The sequence below is a fragment of the Zonotrichia leucophrys genome, chromosome 3 (assembly GCF_028769735.1).
Source record: "Zonotrichia leucophrys gambelii isolate GWCS_2022_RI chromosome 3, RI_Zleu_2.0, whole genome shotgun sequence".
In the NCBI taxonomy this organism is placed as follows: Eukaryota; Metazoa; Chordata; class Aves; order Passeriformes; family Passerellidae; genus Zonotrichia; species Zonotrichia leucophrys.
Window position 1 is genome coordinate 97,878,884 of NC_088172.1, and position 22,516 is coordinate 97,901,399.

Sequence of the window (22,516 nt, forward strand, 5' to 3'; positions counted from 1 at the left end):
TTAGTTAGTGTTAGCTAGCTGAGGCAAAGAAGTTCCCTAGACTGTTTTTTCCCTTTTTCTTTGGACCTCTTGGAACTGCTCTGGACTGAACACCCAGGAGAGCACCGGCAGCTGCAGCTGTGGCCCACCGGGCCGGCCCTAGCCTGCGACAATTCCAGCACTGAGAGACTGATCAGAGACTGAGTGAGCTGCTGCTTGAACCCGGAGTTTTTCTCAGTTTGTCATCTCTTTTAGAGTGGCAAGAGGTCTCATTGTTTTGATACTGTTTTGGTCTTATTGTTTAATAAACAGGGGGTTTTTTTCCACCTTTCTCCTAGGAGGTATTTTTTTTTCCTCCCGGACCAGTTGGGGGGGGAGGGGCCGATTGGATCTGCTTTTCCCACTGGAGCTCCTTTGGGGGGATTCTTCCCCAAATTTGCTCTAAACCTGGACAAATACAGTCACAATAATACAATAAATGCGAATTTATATTCCTATGAACATTGCAAAGGGAGCATAAAATAAATTCTTACTTATTCCCGTCTGTGCTTGGTAGGAGTGCTGATATACTCCTAAAATAATTAGGTCCAAGTGTTTAACCAAACACAAAATTTTGTCTTTTCTATTACACAAAAGCAAATTATTTATCTTGCAAGTATTTGAAGATTTATGGAGTCCATGTGAAGAAATTTTTGCCCATTAATGCACATTATTTATGAATGCCTCTGGTTCATTTGGGAGTTTTGTATGTAGGAAACATTAATAGACTGGTGTGTGAAAATTTGTCTTAAGTGTCTGCAACAGTATTTACTTAAGTGCAGATGTCCCATAGAGATTTGGCAATGCCAGCACTTCAGTAGAGTGCCCAAGGTGAAATTTTATAAATTATATGTTGGGTGTTTCAGCTGGTTGTAACATTAAGTAACTGCATCAGACATAATAAATAGTATTGTAAAAAGTAAATAATAGAATTGCTTGAAAAGCTACTAAGGGTAAATAGCTGTTATAATTAGTTTTAGCTGAGGTGATATGAGATGCTGAATCTGAAAGAGTGCAGAATTGTGTAGTGTCAGCTGACATGTCAGTGGGTGAACTCTGTCATTCTGCTGCCCCATCTAATCAGTCCAAGAACAGAATCAGTTTTGAAGAGCAGACTCTATCCTTTTCAAAGTAGCCTCAGTTAAATGGAGGCTCAGTTAATTCAGGCACAGGTTTAACTTTGTCTTTCCACTTGAGAATGTGTATATTCAGATAGAGGCACACTGCTCCTCAGACATCTCAGAAGACAAAACTAGAGTCTTTGCAATTTTTGGTTTAATGGCTGTTGTGGTATCTCTCAGTTAATATCAGTTTGACACTCACCAAGACCAGCTTCAGCAGTACTTTGGGCCAGTGAGTGAATTGAAACTCTTGGCTTGGCAGTGGATTTCAGAGAAGCACAGTGAACTGTGGGAGCTGGTTTAAAATCTCAGAGAAGATGGAAAACAACCCCCAAGGTGTTAAGTGTCAGTACAGTGAATTTAAGGACAATTTTCATTTCCTTGTCAACAGGATGAAAATGGAGCTCTTTCCCTGGGAAACTGGGAGAAAGCAGCCATGCCATGTAAAAGCGTTTTGCAGGAGAGGTAATGTCCTCTCCCACAGGAAGCAGGAGAGCAAGCTGGTGTCTGTCACATTCCTCCCCTCCACAGCTGCACATTAAGCTCAGGCTGCTGTGGGTACAGGGCCAGGCATTGGGTAAGTGGGGAGAATAAATGGCTCTTATGGAGTTTATTCCCATTATCCCTTCTGCAAAACCAAGGGAAGCCTCTGGTAATTCGCTGCTGGTGAAAATGATACATCCAGTTTTTACCACCTCATGCATTTTCTTTTGATATGTGGGGCAAAGTGAAGAAGTGTTAAATTGAAGCAGAGGCAGAAGAGAGGAGGAAAAAAGGAGGAACAAGTCCTAAAGAGTGAGTCGTACAATGCCAGCCCTTAAAGCTAGAAAAACACTGTTCAGAATTGCTGAGTATGAAGCAAACATCACCTGGATCAGCTTTCCAGCATGACAGTGTGACCAATAATTGAACCTGACAGAGAAGCCTTTCAGGAATACAAATATCACAACTGCTCTGTTCTGCTTATGCACCAGTATCTCTGGCTGGGGGCTGTGTACAGATCACAAATGGGATGGGACTGCTGGGAACGTGCCTTGAGCTGTTTTATTTTCCAGCATCACTCTCGTTCCATGGTTATGACAATGGGAAGATGCCACCAGCTCACATCCCAGGCAGCAGACCAAGAACTTAATGTTACAACTTACTTTATAAGTTTTTTGACCAATCACACCAAGCAAAAGCACATTGACAGTAATTCTATCCAATCACTATAAGCACAGGTACCTTTGGTTAAAACAAGGCTTGCTTATTCTGAATACAATACCTGCTTGTAAGCCTTCAAACACAATGCACAGAGCTCCATTATTATGCTTAAAACTTCCTAATATCTCACCAAATATACTTTTCTTCAACTTAGGGAGTTGTTCTAGACAATCATTAATACACATAACATAGTTCTATCTGTCCTTACTTTTCCACTTTTTACATAATTTTTCTGCTGACCTATCCTATGGCTACTGCTTAGCTCTGATCACAGTTTTGCTGTCTCTGAGGCTTGCTTTTTGCAGCTTTTCCCCTGATTTTATGGATTCCCACACACCAGAAATGCAATATGTGAGCTGGGACTTCCCTGCCAGCGCGCTGTCTCTCCCGGCCTCGCCTTTGATGAGCATCTTCCAGGGGAAAGCGCCGCCTTTCTGATCCCATTAGAGGAGAGAGGCTCTGTCTCTGTGGTCCTTTTTGCAACCTTTTTACTTTGTGAACACGGGGGATTTGTTGAGAGATGTATTGGGACCTAGCATGTCACAGGCAGACTTGTTACAGATGAAACCCTGTTGACAGAAAGGATTAGCTGCAAGCAAGAGAGAGGAACAAGAAGTCGTATATTTTAAGGACAGTCGTGGTAGAAAATTTTGATTATTTATTGGGTAAGTAGATAGTCAGGGCTTTGTGTTATTAGAGATTCTGTACCCTAGGAAACTGGCAGTGATTTCAGCCTGGGTGCTGCCAAACTGTACTCCAGAATCTGAGGTTTCATATGAAAGAGGGGGAAAAAAAGCAAAACAAACAGAAAACCCTCTATACCCTGCAGCTGCAGAGAAAATGCTTAGAAACTCACTGTGACCAGGGTTGTGTTCTTGTCTTGAGTCAGCAATCAGCTTGAAGCAATACCTTTGAGAAGAGTGAACTGTGCTGGTCATTTCAATGCATGTGAGGTATGAAGCCTGACCTGTTTACACAGCAGCTAGCTCATTTCAGTGCTTTTTTTGGTGAAAATCAATGTCATGCATGCTCTTTGAGAATATATTTTCTTAGGACACAAGAAACAAACCAGAAGGAAGGTCTATTATTTGTCATGTAAATAAGAATTAATGTTAAACATAACATAACTTCTGCCCTTCTTCTCTTCCCATCCAACAACCCCTAAAGAAAAAGGGGGGGGAGGGGGAAAGGCAAGCAACTTTTCAAATTGTGGAGAAATGGATAAACATGGGATATTTTCTTTGCCCACCAGAAAAAGCTTTAGTCATATCCAGACTCTTGGAAAAAATCAAAACAAAACCCCCTTCTTCCTTCTAACCCCTACATTTTCTGTAGTACCATATGCCCCAGCTTACAATTATCCAGCTTTTCATACATTCCACTTCTGCTCTGACAGCTATACAATGAACAACAATTGCACAGAGTCAGAAGGCAAATCTGGGATGCACCAAGAATAAAGAATTTGGTGCCAATTTAAAACAAATGTAGTGAATATGGAAGTAAATAACATAAGTAAAACTGGATACTGATGATGTTGTTTCATTTCTGTGTGTCTGTCGAAATGTCCAGTCTCCAATTCATGTAAACAGTAGTTTGAATTTACTTTTTTCTTCAGCTTTGCTGAATGTACATTAAGAGGCTGAAAAATGCGGGGGATCTTAAACTTCATTGTCATGAGCACCCCAAGGAACCTGTTAATCAGTGGAACTATTGTATGATTATATGGCTCACGTCATGTTTGAGCATTGGAGCTCAACATGAGAAAAGCACTGTAATCACTCACAATTAGTACTGGGTAAGCCTCACAAGGTTTACTTAGGAGTCCCCTCATGCCAGATTCATATCCAAAATGTATCTGAAGTATCTGAACCATTAGGAGTCTGGGAGGTAATACTTTGTCATTGTATAAGGCAGAAGACTTGTGTATGAAAGGGCAAGGGGATTGTGAAATAATTACTGTCTCTGCATTTAATTTGAGTCAATGAAAATGCCAGAATGATTGAAGTGTTTATGCTGAAGATCAAGGAGTTATATTGGAATAGGGTAATCAAAGCCAGGAACATCTCCTTTAAATTTTTTTAATATTTCTCAGGGAGGAGATAATGGAGGACTGTCAGAGTAGAGCAAGGGGAGTGTTGGAAGGAAAGTCAGGATCAGAGGTCACACCTGTGTGAAGTGATGGTTTGAAAATGACAAGTAGAAATGGAAATATGCTTCACTTGACAGTGATGAATGGGTTCCTTGACCTGAGGAGGAAGACTAGAGGTGGCTTTGCACAATGGAGATGGTAATTTGATAGTGGCAATTATAGGTGAAAAGTTAGCCAGTAAAAATACCGTGGGGAAAATCCCTGCTCTCAATTAGGAATGGTACTCATGCCCCTGCGCCTCGACTGCCAGGGTAGCTGTGCTTTTCTCCAGCCTGGGATACTTTCAGTTTGCCATTTTTATGCTTTCAGTGTGATTTTCTCATCCCTATATTCATTCCACCTGTTCCCAGTATTCCTTTTACTTCATGTTTGTTTATGCTTTGCTTACCTTCAGCACAGGAATATTCTGCATCTCTCCTCTGTATTCTCCTCCTAACAACATCAAACCTCATGGAGTTGGTGAGCTGCTGGGCCTGGCTCAGAGTCAGTATTGCTAAACCTGGGACTGTACATAGAGTTTCCACGATGTGGGAGGTAGGATCAGTCATATCTTGCTCACACATCTCTCATATCTCAAGGGCAGGAAAACATTTGCCAGTGGCCTGTAACTGTGCCTCTCTGCAGGCAATAAATGCCAAGAGTCTCATCAGCTTCTGCATTCTGAGGCAAAAAGTATGTTATAGGCTCTGGATGGCCTCAGAATAGGAAGTATGGGTTTTGAGGTTAGGAGAGGTTTGCTTAAAAGAGGTTCTGATCAAGATGAATTGTGAAAATGGCAATAAATCCTGTGTTTTAAAAGGTAATAAACTGACTATTAATATTTAAGGCAGAGCTCCAGGCAAATATGAGTGGCAGATGGAACCACCTACCTTTATGTACCTTCCTCCTCCGTAGCACTCAGCAGGAGAAGCTGAAGCATCCTGAACCCTACAGGGTCTTCCTTGAGGCCCAGAGAGTCAAAAGTGCTTCAGACACTATGTGCATGGGGTTTGTTCCTTTTTGTGCAGGTTTTTGTCTGTTTGACCACATAAGTCCTTTATGTTAACGTGACATTGAGCTATTTCTCAGCTAAAGTACTGAGTACGTTGCAGTTTAGTATGGTGCAATTAATCATGTGTTTGGGCACCACAGGTTTTATTTTGTTGTGAAATAAGGTGGCTGGAAAATTGAAAATAATAAATAGTGAAGGCCCATGTTTAGCACGGTTCTTTTCATCTACAAATCTTTGTAAAAATGAACCAAAGGTTTCTTCTGAAGAGTTGAGCTACTTGCCAAGTTCCAATCTGTGTGCTATCATAACACCAGTTTGGAGACTCTCAAATCCCGTGACCCATTTGGGGAGCACTCATATCCATAGTTCTCCCTCTTTCTCCTGCCCTGGACCTGAAGTCTGATTAGTGTTTAGACATTGCTTTGAGATAATGATAATGTGGCTTTTAATTAGCATCAATATTTCTAGTCTTTTGGGAAATAATAATGTGCTTCCTTTTTACTCCTTGACTGTTGACAGATGGCCACTTATTAAACATCATTAAATTCTGATATCAATCATTTTTGTGCTTTATAAAATATGCTCATCGTTTAAAGGAAATGATAAATATAGGAGGAAGATTTTCCACATGGATTGTGTAGACTTTGATGCAGCGCTGCAGCAGTAATTGATGGAGGGAGGCCTTATTTTTTAAGACATTATAGCCATAATCTCTGAGGCCTTGTTAACTCCCTTTCAGGATATATGTGTATGTTAGGAGTGGCTCCTGAATGGAAATAGCCCCAATGCCAAAGCCACTATTTAAGCATTTAAAAACATGAACTTTTGGGAAGCCTGTCCTAATATGCAGAAAACATTTGGTGCATTTACCCAGGAATCCATGTTGTGTGTGGCTTTGTGAATGCCGTGAAAAAGCGAAGATGGATTCCTGTGCGTCTGTTATTTGCAGCAAGGCTTTATTTGACTTGATGCATTCTTGGCAAGAGCCTCCAATTCATTACTTGTGAAACTTTGTTTAATGGGTACAATTACGATCTGCATTGTGCCCTTGCTCATCTTAATAGCAGTATTAATTTGCAGGAAGGGACAAAAATCATCTTGCAGAGTTATCAAGCCGTGTTTAGACTTTCTGAATGCTAATTAATTCAGAGCTCAAATGCTGTACCTGCTGTTTAAAAGGCTGGCAGCTTGTATTCATCACCTGAGTGACAGCTGTTCCTTGCCTTTTTTACTCTTAGAAAAAGAGTGGGGAATATTAACTCCTTCCCATGCTGATGACTGCCATTTTGAAGCAACATTTATATTCAACTTTTAAATGTTAATTTTTTTTTTCTTAACAGATTGTCTGATTTTGACAGCACATTAGAGAAAGGATTGGTGACTGTATGTTGTTCAGAGAAGTTGCTTAATATTTTTCCAGATCACTGTTATTTTTTCTGGGCAGGACAAAAAGCCCCAAACAGTCTCAGTGACATTTGATGCCAAAACCAGATCCTCCATATAAGCTAAAAGAGAAAGAATTAAAACATGGAAAAGTCAGATTTTAACATTGATAATGAGTATGTAATCTGAAGAATTTTTTCTCCTGGAATCAACTCCCTTTTTTAATATTTACTGTCAAGAAAATATTGATTAATTGCAATCAAATTAAATATTTGCTTAGGCCATTTAAATGTCACACAAAATAGAAAAGTACAGTTGTGTATTTTATATGCTGCATTCAAAGCTCATTGAGTTGCTGTTGGTTAAACTGAACTTGCCTGCTCTAGAAGAAGTGGTAGTAAAGAAGGGGGCTTAAAGGCATGCAGGTGATTTGATTTAATTTAATTAAGTCTGAGAAAAAGTATCAACTGGTACAATGCAGATGTTCATATGCAGGTGTGGGAGGATTACAGAGTTTGCCTGAATGACTGAGGAAGTGGGATAGTAATATTGGATTAAGTTCCTTCTTTTTCACAGAGGAACAGATAACTGAAATATAAATGTTAGCTCCATTCCTCCATTCCCAAATTATGTGCATTTACCCAGGAATCTAAATTATACTGCATTTTCTTTTTGGAAGAAACATGAGATAAATCAGTAATTGTTTCATGTCAAAAACTATTGTGGACACCAAACAAAATTCCACAAAATCTTCCAGTTAGTATTTTAGGCTAAATCCAAAGTTTTTTCTTTTGCTACTTTAAAGACCTACAAAGTCTGGTATGTGTTTTGCTACATAAATATTTCAGACGTGCGGGTGTGCAGTAGACATGTCATAATAAAATAAAATTTTCATTCACCTTTTGGAGGCCCTGTATCTTCAGGGAAACTCAGGGTGGACTTGGCTAATACCTTGGGGCTTTGATTGTGCTCACATTGGGTTTTCCGCATTCTGGCTCAGTAAATCTCATTAAGCACATGCTGAACTTGACCATTCATTGTTCATTCTGTTGACTTCAATAGCAAATTAAGCACATGCTTAAATGTTGTTCAGAGCCTTAGGGAAAGGTGATTAAACACAGTAACAAAGCTATGCTATTAAAATATTTTAACTCATTAAAATCCAGTGGATTTGCTGATAATGATTCACTAAACACTCTGTATTGAAAATTAAACAATTACATTATAACTGGCTGATTGTCTCATGCATCTTGGAGCACCAACATCAGGATATTAAATTTCTCTTGCTGTGACAATACCTTTCCTTTCACCTTGTGACCGGCTGTTGTATTCTTTCAAACAATTAGTGATTATGGTGAGTGATTGAAAATATCATTGGTAGTAAAAAGGCTTCCAAGTTTTTTTATGAAGTGTTTTTGAAAATAATTTTAAAGAAATAGTTGTCATTTTCCAAGTTACTACACTATCTTTTGTTATTACTCATTAACTTCAAAATATGTTTTCTGTTTCCATGCACAGGAATGATTTTTTGATGCTTTAGCAGTATTGACTTAGTGCTCTTCATGTGTGGACAGTTTCTCTGCTAATTTATGGGGGAGTTTGATACCGAGTAATTGTGCTTCACCAAGGCTGGTATTTAGTCTTTGAATTAGTGTGTAAGATTCTCTAATGAGTCCAGCAAGGATTAAGAAAACGCACTGCAGTAATTCTGTTTTTAATAAGTTATTTATTCAAAATTCCCTCAGCTTTTTAGAATTTTGTGAAATAGTTTCTGAATGGGAGATGTGTTTCTAAAAACACCCTTTATGAATCAGAAAACAGAAGATTCCTTAAATATTTGGGGCTGGGAGCATCAAAGCTGCAGAAGCTTGGTGGCCAGAGGGAAAGCTAGGTGTTTTCTCTTTTTATTTAGTTTACCATAGAAGAAATATTCAGATCAAGGCTGAAATATTTTGAGAGGCTAGACATGGCATCATTAACTTCCTCGAGTTCCCGTCCTGAAACAGTTCCTGTGTGTGTAAAATCATGAGCTCATTGAGATCCTGGAGCGAGTTATTTGGGGTCTGTAGTCTGTCTGCAGCTTTTTGAAATAAATCTGAGTGATAAAGCTGCATAATTGTTGTTACCGTGGTGTTAAAATCTTGGGATGATTCAGTCTCAGCGTGCGCACTGAGTCAGAGCAAGAAACCATCGAGTCTGCTGATTCGTGTTTGCCTCTTGACCTTTTGGCAAAGATCAAGTGCAGCATATGTTTTTATCAGTTTAATATCTGTTATGTCCTCAGCTGGAGGATTTTATATTAAATGAGTTTGGGGACTGGGAAATGTACTAGGAGCTTATGCCGTCCTCTCCATGCGTGAAGCCTGCTATTGCTGTGTTTCTAGAATGGTGTGAAAAGAAAAAAGGGGGAAAAAAGCAACAAGTCCCTTAATGACCATAAAAGAGTGCAAAGGGAAGAGCAGGAACAGAGCAAACATAGATTATGCCTCTCCACAGTGTTCTCTTAATTCCCACCAATTTTCAGCTCAGTGAGTTCCCGAGCCTCCATAAAACCCCATATAAAAAAAAAAAAACCCAACTAAAATAAAAGAGCACTTCTGATTCTCTTTGAATCTTATTTTCACTGCCTTCTCAGTCTGTACTAATATCTATTTTGTGATGTTCAGTATTGTACATTTAGATTATCGTCCTCCGGACTGGGTGGTGCCTTGTGCCTGCTGGGTGCAGTGAGCCTACGCTTGGTCTTTTCTTGTTCTTGCATCACTGGTGCTGTTTATTTTCACTGACCACTCTTACAGGTAGTGCTTTTCTGAAAAATGAGATAAATAGCAATCAGAAATAACTGCAGAGTGCAGCAGATAGAAACACTCTGCATGATGGTGAAATGCAACATTCGGGATTTGCTTTGGTTTGATTAAGGAGCGTTGGAAAGAAATAGATGTGATCAGTATTTTTGAGGAAACACTAGTTTTTAAATGCAGGTGTTTAAAATATATAAAAAAGCCAAGAAGTATGGAGAGCTGGTGTTCACTTGAATGCTTTTGACTGATTAAATGCTGACAGAATTGCATTTTGTAAACTGGAGGTCCAGAACTGTTCATACGTGCTGCAGTCAGTGGTTGGCTAACAGGAGCTGGTTTTACCAGGCCTGTGACAGAGTCACTGCTGAGGTCCATGTAATGCAGCAGGTGATCACAAGCATGGCTCATGACATCTTTTGGAACACAATCAGGCCACTGAAAAGCCACGTTGATATGACAGGCTGAAAACTGGGTCTTCTATTAGAAATAAAATTCATACAGTTTAGATAGAGAGTGATCACAATAATTTTTAGATGACATAAGAATTTGACTCTTCAAGCGTGTTTTATTAAGTGCGTGAGGTAATACAGAATGGAGGAACCCATGTCATTGTAAATTAGTTTCCTTGAGTTAAGTCTCATTACTAAGACACCTTCACTTTTTAAAATTATTTTGCCTGCCATGGTTAATAAAAAGGAAGTTAATTTGCTGTGACATTTTTGGTGGTAGCTTGGTGCACTACCGACTTAATTGCAGTAAAATAATAGTTTAAAAAAAAACCCCTAAAATTCATGTTCCTTGCATTTTGAATCACTGAGTGATTTACTAGTCATTATTTATAGCCTCAGTATTTCAATTAGAGTAAGTTAAATAAAGCTTATGTGGGGGATGTGGAAGTGTTTGTTGGTTGTTATTATTTTCATGTTACTGTTTAATGGAAAATACTATATTTTGGTTCTTTAATATTTCCACTTAGATTCAAACCCAGAAGTCTACAAGACAGAAATGCACTGCAGCAAAATGCCATCTCATTACTATGCATGCTATGATGCTCACAGGTTATTGTCAATATCCAGTGTCTACTGGCAAGGAAGCTTTTGTTTGTCATGGGAACAAAATGATTGTTCCTTGTTTTTCTAGACAGCTGAGTTCTTGAAACGAAAAGCATTTTGATCCTGGGGTAAATATTGATTCTCTCTTCTCTCTCTCTGAGAAAATTAATTTAGTGTGTATTATATGCACCCAGGTGAGGTAAGACCAGCTCAGGACCTCACAGACTATTTAAACCTGTGACACAGGCCAGCGTTCAAGAAGTGGTTTCATTACCCCTAGGTCAGCCCATACATGGTGGTTCTTTGGGAGAGCATCTCCTACAGCAAAGCACAGAAGGATTCATGTGCCGCTTGCCTGTAGCAATAAGATCCTAGATTTCTCATTTTCAGCCAAAAAGTAGTGGCTTTCTGCCATCAATTTGCCTTTTTTCCCACTCCCTTCTGAGTGTTCTATGCCTTAAACCCAGGTGGTCTGGGTGAGGTCGCAGGTACTAATGCACTGTGCCTCCCAGAGACAGCCTCTGGAGAAACACAGAGATCTGCATTTTGCTGTGCAGAGTTTTAGCATGCAGAAATCCTTTTCATAGTGCATTGGGGCAAAAGTAGAGTGGTTGGCAGTAGCCAAGTCTTCCTTTATCAATAGACATGGAAAAGGGAGTGCAGAGTGTTCATTAATTTAGGAAACTGAGCATCCACTGCTCTTGCCACTCCTCAGCTGATCTGGGACACCTTGGGAGAGGAGCTCCTTGGCATGTCGTTAATGCACAAACTGAGAGAATTGGCAACAACAACAAAAGAGTTGGACAGATTTCCTGAAATAATGGTGCATTGCCACCTTCTTTTAAAGGCACACTTCCACCATCTCCTTTTTGCAGCTCTCTTAAGAAGAAACAGAAATACGTGAGCCTTTGTGAATTACTGCAGTAGGTCTGCTGCTGTCACAGTGTTTGATATCAGTCCCTGTCTGTGTGCGTTCCTATGGGATTCAGAGCATAAGATCACATTCCTGTGGAAGCTGTGCCATGCAAGTGCAAAATTTCTGCTGCCCCAACTTAAGACTTTCATTAGTAAATAAACAGACCAGATTGATTGGCTCCCTTTAGAGAGTGATATGGGATCATGATTTCACCCTCACAAAAACAATAATCGGCATTCTAAGAAAGTAGTTCTAGTGGAATTTATTGCAACATGATTAGTTTTGTTATTTGTAAAGCCTTTGTGAGCTTCTGCCAATTTGAATCACTGAGTATCATTGTAAAACTGTTTTTTCATGTTTATGTGGGGTACACTGGTTTTTGTTTTATATCATCAGCCATTTCCTTAGTAAAATGTTTTGAAAGGATGAAGAAAAATGAAAAAGGAGAAGGAAATGTTAGGGACACTGTATCTCTAGCACTATGTTGACTGTTCATCTGAGACACTGTGTTATCATGCCTTTATTCCAGAGCCAGCACTGTTGAATTAATGTTATATTCACATTTAATTTCATTTTTTATTTTGACTCCTAATACTAGTCTTTAAAAACTTCCACCACAAATAGAAAAAAATTACAAAAAGGAATAATATATAACTTTCTTCTTATGTGCCTCAGAAGGCACAATCCTACCACTGACTTTCTGAAAACATTTAAGATTGTTTAACAAGGTTTGAAGCTAGAAGAGGGACTCCCATATGACCTGTATTACCTCTCCTCAAGGGAATGCATTTTCTTAAAGTGATGATTTATGAGATTCAATACTAATGTCAAACTTCATTCTGCCATGTGAAGTAACATAATTAAAACACCGAAATAGCAGAACACAAGCAGCAGAACATTGTTGAACTTGTAGATATTTCCACATAGGTGATGTAAAGTTTGCTGGAAAAGTGATATGAGTGCTTTAGGCATGTCCACATGAGATGTAAGAAAAACAAGCCTTGAGCAAGTCTGCTATTTCCCTCAGAAAGATTTCATCCAGAGAGGAAGATGGAATATTTATGTGCAATAGCAGTTGCATATTTTTAGAATAATTTTGGATTCTTTTATAGTAAGTCTCTTGTGTGATTAGAAAATAGATACAAATCAGATGAGGTAACAGTTTTGTCCTGTTTGTGTGAAGTGCTTTTCTAGGATAAAATTACATTTCCTTCTAAATGCAGTATTCATTTGGGAGTAAATTAATTAAGGCTGAGTGGATAAGTATCTGCTGTCGTTCTGCAGTCATGACATGGCAAGACACGAGCTATCTACATGCAAAACTCATCAGTACATGAAAAAAGTAAAGTGCCTGTGCCTGTTGCTTATATTGCCGTTATGGGATACTTTGAATAAATAACTTAATTCCATGTTCATAATACTCAAAGGTATAGTATTTTGTTATTGCTATTCTTAATTTAGCCTGCAACAGTGTAACAGCTCTTTTTTTCATTTGAGAGCACCATTCATGGGATAGGAATGTGGTCTCTGCACTATGCCCTAACATGTTGCCATTTTATCTGTGCTATGGCTTGAACAATTGAATATGAATATAATGACTATAATGTCGATCAGGCATCCCACAATGACTCTCAGGTTGGGCTTGCCTCAGTGATTTTCACAGATGGATAGGACTGATTGGGGGCAGGGGGGTCATGATTTGAGTTGATTAATTACTCTGGAAATTACATTCTAGAAAACTGGGTGGTTTCTTTGTTCCTCTTTGAGGGGAGATTTCATGCTGGAGAAATGCATGATTTTCTTTCACGTTTAAAGCAGTCCATTAGGACAACAGAAAAGTGCACTTTGGCTTCCATTGGGCTGTTGCAGATCATTGGCTCGATATCTACCTGTGTTTAAACAAAATTGATTTCTGTGCTTAGTCCCGTCATCCTGTGTGATATTTTGTTGAATTACTTTTCTACCCTAAAACTGTACTAATTCCAAAATGATTTTTACAAAGCAACATTGACTGTAAAGCTGTGTGTTTCTATCTAAGTGTTCTTTTGTATGGCTTCTCTGCAATACTATTTCAAAGTGGTGGATGAAAAATCAAGTGCTGAATCTTTGCTGTCTTCAAGCAAATATTATGAGCGATGATATAGCTGGAGTTTAATCATAAACTTTTCCCTTTCCTGACAGTACTGACATTTATTTTCTAGACAAACAGATGAATGTTAGATAACAAGTTGTTTTGAGCATGTGTGGTGTTGATGCAAAACTAAAGTCCATATATTTTTACTCCAAACCTCTGAATTGTGTTTAAAAGACTGAAAGCCTAAAAGGTGATGTGCAAGGCTTATGAACTACTCTAGAAGTTACTCCATTCAGCTGGGGTAACAAACCAATGCTTATCCATATGTAGGGCAATCCATCATCCAGTGGACATGTCCTGATACATAGCACTGGAGCCTGAATATTTAGTAATATTCCTTTTTTTTTTTTTTTTCCGTGAGAAACTTGACCTATTGCTCTTGCTGTGAGAGAAGTTGAGTGGTAGCCTGTGACCTAAGCTTTTTAGAGGGTTTCACAGCACTGTCTGCACTTCTTGCTGGGTAATTGTCCAAACAGCCTCCACCAGAACAAGGAAAGAAAATGTGGGTATGTGAAAGAGGGAAGGAGAATTTTAACAGGGTGATGCTAAATACAGAAAATACAAGGGAAAGCCCCAACCAGATTGAAGCTGAGAACTTAGATTTTTCATTTTTAGCATCCCTTTCTGTATGAAGAGCAACATAAAGGAGCATGGTGCTCCAAAGTGTGGGGATTTGCATCTGCAATATGTTGTTGTGTACTGGAGCAAAATTTTGGTCCTGTGGTTGGTTCCCCAGTCACTTTGGGAAGCATGATACTGAGTATGTCTTTGTGGAGTAGTATTAAAGCGTGTGTAATTCAGCTAAGTCCTTGAACCTTTGTGCTTCTGTGATTTTAAAAATATTTTGCTGTGTGTAGGTTTTTTTGTTGGTGGTGGGTTTTTTTTTGCTTTTTTTAATGAGTTGTCTAATCTAAAGGCCACATACAAGCCTTCAAGTCTAACCTTTTCATTTTGCTTGACACTGTTGAAGAAGATAAGAGGGGAATGCTGTCAGAGAGTTTACACAGAGGATGGAGAGGGGTGGTGGTGAAGGGGATAATGACTTGAGCTCTGATTTTCTCCCTCCTGCTGCAGCAAGGCATCTGTATTCTCTGCTGGGTGCAGCCAGCCTGCAGGAGGCTTGCCTTCCTTCAAGCAACAAGTAAGTTAGGAACTCATGTGGGGGGAATTAGAGATATCAGAGCTGGACATGTGGTGACTTGTTATAAAAAAAGATTAAAAATTATGGATGGATGTTGAAGAGTAAAGATGGGAAGAACATGAGGAAGGACTTGGGTGTATTTCCATGTGCAGCATTGTAGGATAATGCTGTTATGGCATCAGATGCCATGAGCTTCCAGCCATCCGTAGAGACAGAGCTTCCATTTCACATACAATGGTGGGAGCTCAGTCAAAACTCACCTTCCAGCTGCCTGACACTTGCAGTAGTGAAGGAAGAACATGGAAAGTTCCTTGGCTGAGATCAGCTGAAGCCTTCTCTTATTTTATAATATCTTGTTATGCTGTCATATTCAGGCAAACGTATACAGTGTAACAGCATGTCAGTTATTTTGCCTAGCAGTCAGACTCTTCTTTTTGTGCTGCAGAAACAAACTACTTTTTTTTCAATTGCTTTAACATGCTCTGCTCTTTAATTAGATGGTCTATAGGCAGCACATAAACAGCACTCTCCAGTATTGTTTCAGAAAATAAATAGCATGTGTGATGCCTACACTGAGCTACCAGAGAAGTGCAGACTGACATAAGTTCTTGTTATTTGCTTCCATATGAACAGCTCTAAATGTCCCTTCCTGAGAAATGCACATTTGCTGCATTCTGGCTCAGGGGAGGCTGCATGTCTATTTGACATGCTCTCAGTGGAGAATTGCTTATCCATGCCTGATCCTGATGGGTTTCACCTTCCAAAAGTAACTAGCATAGGTCAAAAGTTGGCAAGATGGATTGAAAAGTGTTTCCAGCTGATGGAAAGGCCTCTGGTAACTAAGTGGGGGAATGTGAAATCCAATCTATTCTCAATGGAAAACCTGCAAATAGTCCATGTTTCAACACAGACAAGCTATTCCAGTCTCTAAGTGCTGACATACAGGAGTTTTTCAAACAACACAGACTTGAATCAACTAGTTTTAGATCAAAGGTACAAATTTGAAGTCTACAAATTAATGGTCTGCTATATGGCTAAAGAACTTCTTTGTTTACTGCTTCAGTGCAGTGTTAATGGTCACACCTGCATGTGAATGTCTCCAGACTCCCCTTTCTCCTCCAGGTCGTACATTCATTGATTCTAGCATGCCAGATTTCTTGTTTCTTTCCCTATTTAAATTCATAATATTTTCCCTTCTGTAGTTGAATCCTTCCTTCCTTCATCTGAATAGACAACATTTTCATCTTTCCTATTTTCTCATCCAAATTTCTTTTTCCTGTTTACTTTTTTCACTCTTGCCTGTTTGCCATGTTTAGGTTCTTCCATATGCCATTTCTTCACAAGTTGTTCCCATATTGTCCAATACTTTGGGGAAAACACAAGTTCTCAGTTGTTACCTATTCCTCTACATGAAGGAGAGCATGCTGTGAGCGTGGGATGAAGGAGTGGGTCTGGCTGGGCAAAGATGATTTTATTCCCCCGTGATTTTCTTAGCTGCTTTTCTTTGCCTTCCATTCCTTCCATCTGTCTGACTGTTAGCAGAACGTACAGCAAGGGAAGGGCCAAGTGTCTGTTAGTTTTCCTGTTAAAATACAGAATAATGATGATGATGTGAGTCAGAGACTGGGCACAACAGCATAGAAGTGTTTTACGTAAATTTCTTTAATATAGTTTTCCTTAATTTTATTCCATTGTTTGTACTTTTTTTGTTTTCCTGTTTCTACCTCTCCTAGTTCATGCACACAATGAATTGAGGTGTTATAGGAGATCTTTACTCAAAGATGGTTACTTTCTCATTTCCCTGGAACAGGGGACTATACTTTGTAGAGGAATTCTATACTTTGCTGTAGGAATTATTCCCGGAGTGCTAAGCTGCCCTTCATGGCTTTGTGCAGGGCTAATGAAACCCCTTGTTACACCTGTACTTGTACATCCTAACCCTGCCCTTTTCAGATCTCAGGTTTCTTACTCAAACTGGGGTATGCAAATTTCTAATTTAAATTCAGAACTAAACAAGGCAAGGAGCTCTCACAGTTGTTTTGGTATAATCTTTAAAAATAGTTTCAAAACCTGAATTCTCCCAACAAGGACAATCAGCAAGGACAGATTTCCATAATACAGGAGCACTCTTGTTTGACTGTCTTGAGAAAATTCTACTGAGATTAAGTGGAATTTCTGGTTACCATGGGTCAAGCGCCCTGTCTCTAGTTACACTTATGTGTTGCAAGCCTTGTGTGTTGCAGTAGAGATTTATCTTAGCACAGTCATTTTATGGTGCTTGGAATATTTTCCTACTCTGCGTTGCTGCTACTGTAGATAATGGATGACCACTTGGTTAATGTTTGATGGCACTTTCAATGCACCTCTCCCAAAGTTAAGTGTCCTTATGCCTTTATACTAGAACTGACCTTCAGGGACAGTAAACATATTGTTTGGCAACAAGTTAATTACAGGCTTTATCTTCCAAAAACATTCATGTCATGGGTGGGATAATTAAGATGTCCTTGCAAGTGAAAAAACTTTGTGACTTATAGTAATGCTCCTGCGTAGGTGTTAGGAACTGAGGTCACTACAGTATTGCAAGAGCTGTGTACTCATGTTATTTTGACTAAATAATTCTCCTCTTCAGGCTGTAAAAGGGAAAGATAGACTTAAATGATATGTTTAGCAATAAATTCTGTAAGTCTGCAAAGAAAAACAAAGGAATTGGGCTGTCCATGGGTATGATGGGCAAGCAGAACTGATTGTATTTGATTTACTGTGGAATTCATCACTAGGGTTTATTTTGTTTTTCTCCCCTTTCCTCCTTTTAAGGCCTCTGTCTTTTGTTAAATGGTTAGAATCATATTGACCCTTTCTGACTTTGTAACTTCATGGTCATAAATAGCTAATTATTTGCAATTGAATTAGGCTATGAATTCAAATATGACAGAAACAGATGTACCTGTGATTACCTTCAGCATGGCTCAGGTTTAAGTTTAATGCAATATACATAGTTTGCAGAAATATTATTCTGAAGTGGAATACTGCAACTAGTGGAGACCATCATAAAGATGTTAATGAGCTCTGTGATAGATAAATTTTTGTTGGTTTCTTTTCCTGAAACATTTTGGAGAGGGAGGGGTGGATGTCCACTGGTTCCACTTCTGAAGTATTCAATCTCTAAGCTAGGAGCATTTAGTTTGGGTGAAGTTGGGAAGTATTTTTTTCACGATTTACATTCAAAAGAGGAGGACACTGAGCATTTTCAAAAGTTAGAGCCCCTGGAGGGGCACCCTGCAGTGTTACTTTGTGAGTGCCACTTGAATGAAAGTCCTTGCTGGCTGGCTGAATTAGGGCAGGATGCACAGTTTGACAGCCCCAGCACATCTTTGTATTGACATGAGACTAAGGATAGAAACTCACATCAGTGTAATTTAAAGATCTGAATTTTAATATCTGAAAAAAACATGGATTCTGCACATGTTCTCTTTCTCAAACCTGGCTCAAGGAGATCAATAGATCTGCACATGAGGCACGTCTGAGCTGCTGTTCTCTGTTTCAGGTTTTCTAATCGGAAACTTACATTCCAACAGAATTAAGTAGTTCATTTTTAATGGTCAGTATCATCACGAGCAATCAAATAAATTTGGAATGTATTTTATTTTCTTCAGTAGAAGGAAAGTTACAGTAAAGCCGTAATATAGGGAAGGTGATGTGTCATTCCTTGCCAAAATGTAGCAGGAGTATGAAGGATTGAAACATACATTTTGAGTTCTTTCTCTGGGTATCTGTTTGTTAGGATGAGAATATTTAAGCATCCCAACATTTGAGAATAAGAGAATAAGAAGTGATCTAAGCACAAAGTCTTAGATTAATGGCATGCTGTCATTCATGTGTAGTGCAGCACTGTTAACATCCTCTTGGGTAGGTGATACAGTTACACAGAATGTCCTGGCTGGGTGTAAACTAACTGCAAAGCAATAGCATAACACCTTCAAAATGATTAATTTTGAGGCTGTCTTGGTGACTATCTTGTAAGTTAAATCCCTGTATCTTGGCACTTATGAAAATGTTGACCACGTATTTGGGCATGGTGTGTTCAAGTCACATAATCTCTTCCAGATTCCTTCGTTATTAAATGGCAGTGGAATGTGATTTTTACTGTGCAAATTGTTTCAGGGGTTCCATATTTTGAAATTCCATCTCCAGCCCTAATCCAGAAGCTAGTTCATATTTGTTTTACCTTCTGCAGTACATAAGAGCTGAGCTCTGTTGATCTCTCAGTCAGAATAAGGTACATCTTAAAGTTATCAAGGAACTTCACATGCACCATATGGCATTTTTATATTTCATATGAACTAGACAGTTGTTGGTGAGCAAGCTTTTCACTTTTCTTGTTTTAATTTTTTTAAATATCCAGTTCCCCTTTCATTTATTTTATTTTAGAAACTTCATAGCCTATTTTCACATTGTTTGTGTTGTTTATCAGATTTACTTGTGTTTTCAGCATAATTTGGTTCTGTTGAATTTCATTTGGGGTGATTTTTTTCTGCATAACTATGTGCAAATAAGAGTTTTGATAATCCTTTTCTTTTTAAATCAGCCAGTTTAATACTTCTGTCACTGTTGCATGGAGATGAGAGACTTGACCTATTTTTAAAAATGAGCTTTTTAGCTTTGTTAGCTACAGGAGAACAGAATTTTAGAATTTTTAGAATTTATTATTTTATTAGTTGCCATTAGGATTTGCTGGTGCACTCATGGAGGATATTTTCCTTTTAATTGTGATCATTTGCAATGGAACTTAGTGGAATTCTTTTATTCTTGAAACTCCTTGGTGCTTCCTAACCTTGTTATTGTTCTTCAGCCTTTGATTTTAACCTGCTGTATTGGCATAAGCTTTGCTACATAAAATTTGCTTGGATTCTGCTGAAATATATAGATTATTCCATTTCAGATGCATTCTAGCAAAAAGCATGAACGGTTATGCGTATATGATTATGATTATTTCTGATGTGACATTTACCCCAGAACTATATTAAGTTGTTAGCCCTGGAAAAAAGTATTTTGTTAATGCTATTCTGTAGTCAATGGCTTTGATGGTACTTGTTGCAGATGTTTCAGATTACTGTCAAAACTTCATTATCAGTGATAATATATTAATGCAATAAGTTGACAGAGAGGTTGACTGAATGACTATTGCAATATAGAATTAGGTTGGTGTAATAAGATACGTATGCCCTGATCCTCCACAGCCTTTATATAAAATCTGTTAGAGACTGAATTCCCTTGCTGCACTGTTACCATTCCCAGAGTGACTACTACCATTTTTTCCTATGATTCTTGAAGAGGGTATGCATATATGATAGAAACTCCATGTTACAGAGTTGAAAATAGATTTTCTTTCAGTTTTTATTTCAATATTTATATCACTGAATCTAATAATATCATTATAGTTAGCAGAATGTGTAGCCTTGCATCAGTCTAACAAACCAGATCAAAATACCCTGTGTTTATATTATATATAATCAGTGTACCATTTATTACCATTATTTACAAGTATTAAGTAATTTGAGAGCTCTTGTCATTTCTGTACAAACAAAAAATTGTTTGCAGAGATGTTTGCAAAGAAAAAGAAATTAATGGAATCCTTCCAATAGCTGTCAGTTTCTTCCTTAGAGTTTGATAATTGAAAGGTTTGTTATTTTTTTAGGAAAGGAAGATGGTTTCGATTATCCAAAGGCAGTGGAATGTTTAACTACCCTTCTGCTATCAGTGGACTTGTTTACATTAGGATTTTGACTAAATTGAGGTTGCACATATCCAGATGTTATCTGCCTGGGTGACTTTTTCATTTACTTTGGCAAGGGATTTGATGGTGTATTGCTACCATCCTTTTGTCATTTTTCACATTTTTCACATCACATTTCAGGCTGCACTTAGCCTTTCCTTTTCTAAACTTCCACTAAATTTTTAACTTGTAAACTTTTGCTCCTTTTTTCTCAGGATGAATCCTTACTGAAACCACCAATGGGATTTTGGTGTTTACTGCAGGTTTTCTCACTGGTTGTTGTGAGTAAGGCCAAAATGCCAGACAAGCAAACCCAAGATACAAAAGAAACATTTTTTGTTTTTTATCTCTGTTTGTTTTTGTTGTGCTGAGGGGCAAGAGATGCATCTCAAATGCATCCAGGCTGCATTGTCCTTCAGCAAGGCAGCAAAGACAAAGCTCTCCACCAGGAATGGGTTTCTTCCCAGCACCCGGTGACCTGTGCTGCCAGTGCTCACACAGAGAAGCAAGGGCTCCTCATCCAAGTAGGATACAGCAGGATAAATTTCCAGAGAGCATTAGTGGGGAATTGTGGAAAACATTTGCCTGGACTACACAGTAGCAAGGAATAGTCTCTAGTTCTGAAACATAACAACAGTTGGACAAGACTTTCATTTAATTCACTGCTGTCATGTAATTTTTCAGCACCAGTAGGGGTTGGGAGGGAGAAATATCCAAGCCCAGAAACCTGCTGCTTAGGATGTGCCATGTTGAGAACCAGCTTGAATAAAGAATTCCATTTTTTATATCTTCAGAGTGCTAAAGATGTAAGGTGGGTGAGCAGTCAGGCTCAGCAGCAATCAGACAGAGCTGCAGCCAACAGAAACAGACTTTTGACAGTGTAAGATCCTAATCTTTGTCCTAGTGAACCTTTCTGCTGAGTTTTTTACCTCTTTCAACCTCCAGACCTTCTGGTTGGAAATTAAAGAGTTCGTGCTGGTCCTCACATGACTCACTGATACATTAGCTCTGAATGGAGCTCTGCTTATTAATGTTTATACAGTCTTGGTAGATCTAATCCTGTTTGCAGGCCTTTAAAATGCCAACTTTTTATTTTATGTCTGGTTTACGTTTAACTGCAATATTTAGCCTCAGAATGTGTTTGTGGGACTTTTCCTCAAAGGCGTTTTCCCTCAATAGCATTTTAAAGTGTGTGAGGTTTTAAATCAGTAAAGTAATGAAACTGTGCATGCTCTTTTGCATGTGTCATTTAGGCAACTCTGTGGTGTGACCATACATTGGAGGATTTGAATCAAGCAGATCTAATTGTTGCTAATACTATTTATTTTGGTAATGCCTAGAAAACAGCTATTATTACCAGTGCAGAAACCATGAAGATGGGTTTATGTTCTCTTTTAGTTCACTTACAGTAGCCAGGGGTGAGTGGTATTGGTAGGAGTTTAAGTTAAAATCCAGCATTGATATCAGCAAATATCAGACTAGTTCCAGTTAGACTGTAGGAGAGAGAAGAGGAAAGGGAGAAAAAAAAATTGATTATGAAGATGCAAGGTAGTTGGAAGGAAATGTGATACTGAAAAGGGAGACATAAATACACAATGAAACTGAATTGAATGAGGGGAAAGTAAAGATGATCTGCCAAGCAGAAGATCAGTTAGCACAGGAAAACATAACAAAACAAGGCATTTATGGATAACCAGAAGTACTTCTTTTTGGCAGCTGCTGCAGCTGCTTTCACAGGTTGGAGAGTGATAGGTCTCTCTCTGAATATTTTCCCCCAGGCCAAGTGATGGACTGAGATTTGACATCTGCAGTGAGCTATCTGCTGTCAATAAAT

General features: G+C 38.6%; 1 protein-coding gene and 1 non-coding gene across 7 annotated transcripts in view; both read left to right on the forward strand.

The window, feature by feature from the left end:
• MACROD2 (mono-ADP ribosylhydrolase 2) overlaps window positions 1-22,516 on the forward strand; it is an 856,447-nt gene that overhangs the window by 384,901 nt on the left and 449,030 nt on the right. The gene's annotated exons all lie outside the window — the stretch shown is intronic.
• LOC135446390 (U2 spliceosomal RNA) lies at window positions 9,075-9,264 on the forward strand. The gene has a single exon (XR_010439786.1). It is a non-coding gene; the product is annotated as a U2 spliceosomal RNA (small nuclear RNA).